We start from the raw sequence: 8,682 nt of genomic DNA on the forward strand, positions 1-8,682 counted from the left end.
GATACGTAGGCAACCCTCATTTGCAAAAATAATAACCTTCCTTTTGGGGTCAAAATAAATCACATGTTTTTAACCAGACTCCTTAAATAAATGTGCAGGATGAGCACTATTGAAAATATACTTTTTCAAGTTGTAGAGGAAATTCCGCTAGGACTCCATATGTGGTGGAACGACCTGGGGGAGGTTAGCAGAAGTGATGTGACAAAGGCTTTAGACGGGCTCAATGATCTTTTGAAGGTTAAGCCAAGAGTGGATATAATTGAAGCTTTAATACCATTTTGGAACCCCACGCACAATGTGCTCCACTTCTCTGATTTTGAGTTGGCCAGTTGGCCCCTACGCTGGAGGAGATAGCAGGCTATGCTTGTCTTAACGGTAATCTTAGGTGCCGTTATCCAGTAGCACCAAGAGCTGTAACCCCTCACAAATATTTGGGACCTTCTGAGTATTAGCCGGGAAGTCAAAGATGGAAATTTGGCTGAAGGATTTTGCACATTCCGCTTCCTATACCGCTGTTATGTGGACCCCCACAATTTTAAGGCTCCGAATACTAGTTTAAGTCATCACGGAAATAAAGATAAATGGGAAGCACGTCGAGGATTGGCCTTCGTAGTGGAATTTTTAGGCATTCTAATCTACCCAATGAGTGATGGACATATAGAGTTGGGGCTTGCAGGAGTGGCTAACTTCATGATCAAAAAGGCTACTGGCACTATCATACCAATGATCCTGGCAGAAATTTACCGAGATTTAACTGTTTGTCGAGCGGGGGCAAAGTTTTTTGAAGGTTTCAACTTGCTTTTGCAAATCTGGATGGTAGAACATCTTTGTCGTCGCCCGGGGTACATGAACTATATTCTGACTGGTCTTAATTGCATTGAAGAATATGAACACCGGTAGATGGTCATGAGTTTTAAGAAGGTACTGAGGCATGGTTTGCACATTTGGGTTCCTTGACTGCAAACCGAATTGAGTGGATGTTCGGTTGGCTCCCGGTTAATGAAGTTATTTATATGTCTGTTGGAGTGTGTTTTCTCTTATTAATGGGTCTTTGGAGTATTTAGCCGTATGCTCCGCACCGGGTTCTATGCCAGCTGGGTAGATACCAAACTGTCCCTCATGATGAAGACTTGAGTCAACAAGTTATTGAATTGTGCCCAAAAGCTGCATTCCCAGAAGAAAAGGTTCGCTTGATTTGGCACTAGTGTAGGTTTCTGGAGCCACATACTCGAGTACGGGATTTGTCCAGGGGTGAAGTAGAACCTAGCTATACGGCCTGGTATGGTAAATGGGTTCGAGTCGATCAAGAGCCAAAATGGCCCGCCAAAAAGCCCATGTACAACAGTTCACTGATGGAGCACAAGGACAATTGGATTGGTTAGCAAAGGAGAAAGGCTATAGGGCTACTATAAGCAAATTAGAAGGGCAAATTAGAGACATTAAATTTGATAGTGGTTTTTCAAGCCACTGCGGATGAAGGAGAGAAGAAAAAGTTTGCCCGGGAAAACAAAGCCCTCCGAGATGATATTCAAAGGATGAAAATAGCTGCCGAGAACCCGGGAAGAAGCAAAACAGATGAAAAACTCATCAACGGTCTTAGGCAAAAAGTGTGTGATTGTGGGGTTGATTTGGAAAAAGCCAAAGATGAATTGGCTAAAGCCCGGGCAAGGTTGGCAAAGAATACAGAAGAACGGACAAGGTTTTTTCAGCAGCTAAAAGAAAAGTATGACAAAGGAGTCACAAGTGTAAAGAAAAAGTTGATTACTCTTGAGAATGAAATGGCTCAGCAAACAAAGAACTTTAAAGCGGAAAGAGAGCATTGTTATGCATTGATGTCTCAACTGGAGGGGACATGAAGCAGTTACAAGAGCAGAACCATATGCCACCCAGGTTCTGGAGGCCAGGTCTCGGCAGATTGGATGCCTACTCCAAGAAAAGGGCATCATTAGAGAAAGGATTAGAGGAATTGCTGACTATGTCGTCATAAAATGCCATGAGTGTGAGGATATAACCAGATCCATGTTCTTCGCCGCGGTGATGATTTTTGTCCGTTAGATAATGGATGACCTATATCTACTCCAAGAAGATATTGCACGTAGGCCCGCAACGAGACCGACTGATGTCCTGCGGGCCCTTGAAGTAGTTTTGGAGGCTCTTATGTATTTCTGATTTTCTTTTCGAGTCTGTATTTTAGTTTTTAGAGTCTCTTTGAGTCTGTTTTGTTTTCCAGTTCTTATGTCTGTATGTCGGAGTCCCTGTAATAGAAGAAAACCAGAAGTTTTTATTTAATGAAATATTAAAAACCCAAAAAAAATTCTTTCTTTTATTTCGCATCTATCCCCTGAACTACGTAATGATCTGATTCATGCGCCATCTTGATACGTAGGCAATCCCTATCGGATTCGATCGTAGTCATAAAATTAATTGAGTGAAAAATAAACTGAAAAAAAGAGAAAGAAAAATTGAATGGAAAAAAAGGAAAAGAAAAGGAAAAAAAGAGAGGAAAAATAAAAGAGCGCAAAGAAAGAAAAGATTCAGGATTTGCAAAGTGACAAAAAGGAAGCCAGGATAAAACACACAACCGTCGCAAAAACATATAGAAAAATGTTTAGCTGTTTAGGTGCATTACATTCCCCAAGATGCGATTCCCTATGTGTTAAATGTCTCAAACTAACCGGTTTGTTGTGTATGCTTTTTAAGAACAGATTCTATTTTTAGGTGGTTGGTTTTGTGGTAACCTGGCTTCACACCCTTACTTCACAAGATCTAAAGGGAGTGTCGGAATGACGTCAAAGAGTCATCTACAATAATTAACCTCTCAAAGGATAGCCCGATATCAGTTATCCCGAGTATAGAGTCAGCAACTACTGAAGAAAACAGAATACTACGTCTCCGCATGTTGGAAATGTGGGACGCTTGGTCTAATGGTAGAGAAATGCCCATTGCAATCCCTGGATTTCCCGAACTGATCCCAAGGCAAGTGGAACCTCCAACGTCCATATTCCCGTAACCAACCCGTTCATCCCATTCGGGTACCCCACTATGTCAGCTAATTTCACCGGTACGCCTTCTGAGGTTCAACCACAGGCACCATTTTTAGGAGTATCTTCCATGATATTCACTGCACCATCGGTCTCAACTACGACACAGCCAACAGTGCCTAGTCCATATGTTGAACAGTTAGTCTTCACTTTCCACGTACCCCAATTTCGACTAGACACGGCTCATGTCACCCCAAATTCCTACCCTCAGCACCCTCTATATGAGTATCCCATGGAACCAGAAAGGACTGTGAAGAATCCCGAGCAAGAAGAGATCACTCAAAAAATGAAAAGCATCGAACAAAGTCTCAAGAACATGCAAGGCCTGAGTGGCCTAAAGAGTGTCTCCTACGCTGACATGTGCATGTTCCCTCATGTTCATCTGCCCATCGCCTTTAAGACGCCAAAATTTGAAAAGTATTACAGGCATGGAGACCCGATTGCCCATTTGAAAAGATACTGCCATCAGTTAAGAGGAGCGGGCAGAAAAGAAGAACTCTTGATGGCTTACTTCGGGGTATGTTTTAACCGAAATTTCATCAGAATGGTATATGGACCAAGACATCTCCCATTGACACATATGGGACGACTTGGCTCGAGACTTTGTCAGACAGTTCCAATACAATGTGGACATAGCTCCAAAATGAAACTCTTTGTCCAATTTCAAAAAGAAATCTTCAGAAAGCTTCCAAGAGTATGCTATCAAGTGGCGTGAACAAGTTGCCAGGGTAGAATCCCCAATGGATTAGACTGAGATGGTCAGTGTCTTCTTACAAGCCAAAGAGGTAGATTATTTCCAAAATATGATGTACTATGGGCAAGCCGTTTGTAGAAGCCATAAAGATTGGAGAAATGGTGTAAAATGGATTGAAAACGGGTCACATCATGAGCCAATCAGCTATAAGAGCCACTTCCCAAGCTATCCAGAGCGGGTCAGGGGGTGTAGAAAATCATAAAAAGAAAGAAGAGGGAGCAATGATGGCTTCAAGTTCGAGAAATCCTCGTCCACCCTGAGGTTACTTTGGTTCCCCTTCCAGCACCCCGAAACATTACTACCCCCACCAAGATGCCGCATATGCTATGACCCCTCATCCTTATGCAGTAATGAATTCCCAGCCTTACACTCATCCAAAACAATATTACAATCAAAATCGAGTTCCACCTCGAAGAAACAACCCTCCTCACCAAGACCCATATAATCCACATCCACCACAGAATAATTATCCATATAATTGCCGTCCCCGTGAACCACCCAGAAAAACTAACTTCACACCCATTGGTGAATCATATTCCAACTTCTTCCCAAAATTAGTCCAAATGGACCTATTACAGCCTGTACCTCCAAACAGGCAAAACCCAGAGTCACCATCCTACCGACCAGGTATCGGGTGTGATTATCACTCAAGGGCGGAGGGACACGATACTGAAGATTGTTGGACCCTTAAGAGGGCAGTCAAAAATTTGATAGAACAGAAGTGGGTAGTTTTGAGGGACGAGGAAGTCCCCAATGTAACTAATAACCCATTGCTAGCTCATAACAACGTGCCGGTCATTGGGATGATCTGCAAGGACAAAGAATTTGACCCATCTTTGAAAGTTATCATTGCTATCGCCGATGTAGAAAAGAAACCCAAAGAGGTAGCAAAGCAAGCCAAGGGTGAGAAGAAGCTCAACTCCACTCCCCAAAATGCAGAAAAGGCTGTGGAAACCAAGATAGGGGCAGCACCTCCTAAGCCCATGGTTATCAGCCGCGCAACACAGAATCCCATTAGAGGCCCCACTACCGTCCCCTGGAACTATAATAAAGCAGTGGTCATGTAGAAGGGAAAAGAAATCATGGGGGAAGTAAATAAAATGAACCAATCTGGGAAGTACCTCAACTTGGAAGAACTGAACAAGACAAAGCAGAATCGTTTTCCGCTTAAAAAGCCAGTCAGTGCTGAGGAGGCAGAGGAATTCTTTCGAAAGATGAAAACCTCAGACTACGCTATAATTGATTAACTCAGGAAGTTCCCCTCTGAGGTCTCACGTTTGTCCCTGTTGATAAGCTCGAATGAGCATTAGAAAGTGTTGTTAAAGACGATTAATGAGGCATATGTTCTGGTAGAGACCACCAATTGGAAAGAATGGCAGAACAATTTTTTGAAGTCAACCGGATCTCATTCAGCCGAAATGACTTGCCTCCAGAAGGGGAAGCCCATAACAAATCTCTTCATTTGACTGTCAAGTGCGAAGGATACTATGTAAAAAGAGTCATGTTGGACGGTGGATCTGGGGTTGACATTTGCCCTCTCTCAACCTTACAAAGGATGGAAATTTGGACTGAAAGGATTAGACCCAACAATGTTTGCATTCGTGCTTTCGAGGGCATCAAAAGGGATACGATAGGGGAGATTTATTTGGTCCTAACCATTGGCCCTGTGGATTTTGAAGGGACATTTTAGGTTTTGGACAACGACACCTCATATAACTTTCTCCTAGGAATGTCTTGGATTCATGCTGCAGAAGCAGTACCCTCTATGCTCCACCAAATGGTTAAGTTTGAACATGAAAACCAAGAAATAGTGGTCCACGTAAAAGATAAGCAATCAATCTACAGGGACCCATCGGTCCCATGCTTGCAAGCTAGAGAGGGTAGTGAAAACATTGTCTACCAAGCTTTTGAGGTCGTGGTCGTAGACCAGTGTGAGGAAGGAACCCCATGTCCTCAACTCTGCTTATCTAACACTTCAATCATGGTTGCTAGTAAAATGATCAAACATGGGTACAAGCCCGGGAAAGGGCTCGGGGTATCTTTGCAAGGCATTACGAAACCCATCACTTTGACCGCCAGCGAGAAGTTCTTTGGCATAGGCTTCTGTTTATCGTGAAAATGGTAATACCAATTAAATTTGTTGATGGAACTCTAAACATACGTGATCTATTTTTATGCTAGTTGTTAAAGCAGTTGATGCTAGATATATATGAAGATAAAATATGAAGTGCGAGCTAATATAGAGTTATAGTCAAACCAATGGGTTAGCTATCCGGTCCTCGGACTAACCGATGAGGGGCCTCGAGGTCGATGCCTGGGCTCGGGTTCGAGCTATCCGGGATAATCAGGAAGGGCTAACAGTTAGAATATAATTAAAGGAGGCTCCTTATGGGCAATAACAAGCAATAAATGAATAACAAGTATGAAAGTAATAAGCAATAGCAATAATGTCGAGAGAATATGTTAGAGTGAAAAGAAAGAGAGAGAGAGAGTTGTTATTTATCTTGTGTGGAATAGTTAGAGCAACAACAGCCCTCTACAAAGTGGTAAGGATCCCCTTTATATAGGAGAGGAAATCCAACATAGTACAAAATACATTAATTCTAAAGGTATGAGATGGGACGGCTAGATGCGACAACTTGATACAGGCTACGGACAGGACGACTTTGTCAAACTTAGCCACGTGCCTTGGGAATCCCCTATTTTACTCTAGCCTCGATCAATATTCTCTTTAGGTCGGGCCTCGATGAGCTTCGAGGGAGGGAACTCGGTAACAGCTTCGCGTCCTTGAGGCCTCAAGGTGTTCTTCTAAAGTAACTTAATAGCAAGAAGTTGGACCCTCTGATTTCGCCGCATATAGATAGTCTCCACGTTTCCTAGAACGAATCGATAGGAAACGATTCTGATAACCAACTTCCTGGGCTTCCCGTGACGATGTCATGTCGATGATACAATCTATGGCTTGAATTTTCACGATAAGCGGGACATCCCATGGACTTGTCTTTTCGACGCCATTCAATGGGCTATCGATTCCTGTTCTTCAAAGTGAAAGTACCGCCATCGATTCAGTTCTTCAAGAACGCAGTTATTGCACTCGCTGGTGAGTCTTCCAAAGGCATCGATGACTGTGTCATTATCTCCTATAAATGGGGGCATTCTGGCATTATTTTTCTATCCAAGTGCCTTCCTCTATTCATTCATTCCTTTCTTCTCGCCATCTTTCTCTATTTTTGATCACCATGTTTGGAGTTCACGACTTTTAGGCTGTTTGGTAGCATTCCCATCGATTATGCGGTGGCCTGCTGCCTGATTTTCCCCTTTCCGAGCGAGATCATGCCATCTTGTCATTATTGTTGTTGTTGTTATGCCTGCTACTGTTGTCTTTGTTGGCTCGAGATGATGATACGGGGTGACTGGTATCCTCCGATCTAAAAGGGGTTTTGGACTCTACACCGTTGTTTGAGGGAGTATTCAGACTATACACCGCTGCTCACTCTCTTACCCTGGCTTGGTGTGGCGCTTTATCCCTTGGGTTCTTTCTCCCAGGGGATAAAATGGCACAATCGGTCATTGAGGCTGGGCCCCACCGAATCTTCAATCTTTGGCTACGGCGGGTTATGTCTCTTTTTTCTGCCTCTTCTGCATCCTCCCCCTTCCTCTTTTTTATCTTCTCCCTCGGCAATGTTATTCCGTGGTATCGAGATAGGAAACTAGAAGAGGTGGCGATCGAAGGAGTTGCCTTCGAGGATGCGAGCGTGAGGAGGTGGTGCTCGGAGATGTTGCTACCGGAGATGAACCTTCGAGGGTAGACTAGGTCCTTAGACTTTTACCATGGGTGTCCACCCCTTTGTTTCTTTGTTTCTATGTAAGGACCCCTTGTGGGCTTTTGTAATCATATGTAAGGATCCCTCGAGGGTCGTTGTAAGCAAATGTTTATGAATATGAATGTGAAACTATTTTCTTGACTTCTGCCTTTGATACTTGCCATATTCTTGTGCACTTGTGGGGTTCTGAATGTATGCCTTTGTTGACAATCCTCAATATCTAACTCGGGTGCAAGCATTCTTTCTGGTTTTTGGCTGATAGAAATGGCTCCTTTCCAAGCCAACCTTTGTTCCTCGGACCACTCCTGAAATGGTTCGATAGACTCGGGTCATCGGGACCCTAGAGTCACATGAAGAGAGCGCATCGAACCTTGAAATTTTTGAGAGTGGTCTTTGAGTGAGGGTCAACTTCTGGCACCTAGAGATTTACTTTGAACTTGATGTAGATAACCTTTTAAGGCGTTGTAGGTAGGTCCTTGAGGAGGGGTTACCCATATTTAGGTGATGTCCTGAGGCCGAACCCTTATGAATGTAGCTCGAAGTGCTTACTTTTCTTCTTGAGAGGAGCCCTCGAGGTCGGGTACCACCTCGGGACTGGAGACGATGTGGTTGGTCTTTTAAAGCCTTACTTCTCTTCGATGGAGGTCCCCGAGGTTGGGTACCACCTCAGAACTCGTATCTAAGCCATTGGCCTCACGGGGCCTAACTTGGGTAGGCTGACCATTGCTGTTTCCCCACATATATACGGGGATGCTCCTGCTTCTTGGGAGATCCCAATATTTTAGATTGACATACTTCTATTTCCTTAGCAAAAGCATTTGTGTAGGTTCCCGCTTCAGCTTGCTAGTTCTGACATAGCCATGACTGCTACTTCACGGTCTGCCCGACAAAGAGGGGAGAGTTCCACTCCCAGTGATCCGGATCCATAGGAGTTCACTTTGAAGACTATGTCTTCGATAAGAGAGGAGCACCTTGAGCTCGTGAAGAGAGACTGCGGATGGGGCGAGGGGGTAGCATTGCAGGTGCTTCCCCCGGATGAGGGTATTACCGACTTTGCTGATGG

The sequence above is a fragment of the Nicotiana tabacum genome, chromosome 1, assembly GCF_000715075.1.
Source record: "Nicotiana tabacum cultivar K326 chromosome 1, ASM71507v2, whole genome shotgun sequence".
In the NCBI taxonomy this organism is placed as follows: domain Eukaryota; kingdom Viridiplantae; phylum Streptophyta; class Magnoliopsida; order Solanales; family Solanaceae; genus Nicotiana; species Nicotiana tabacum.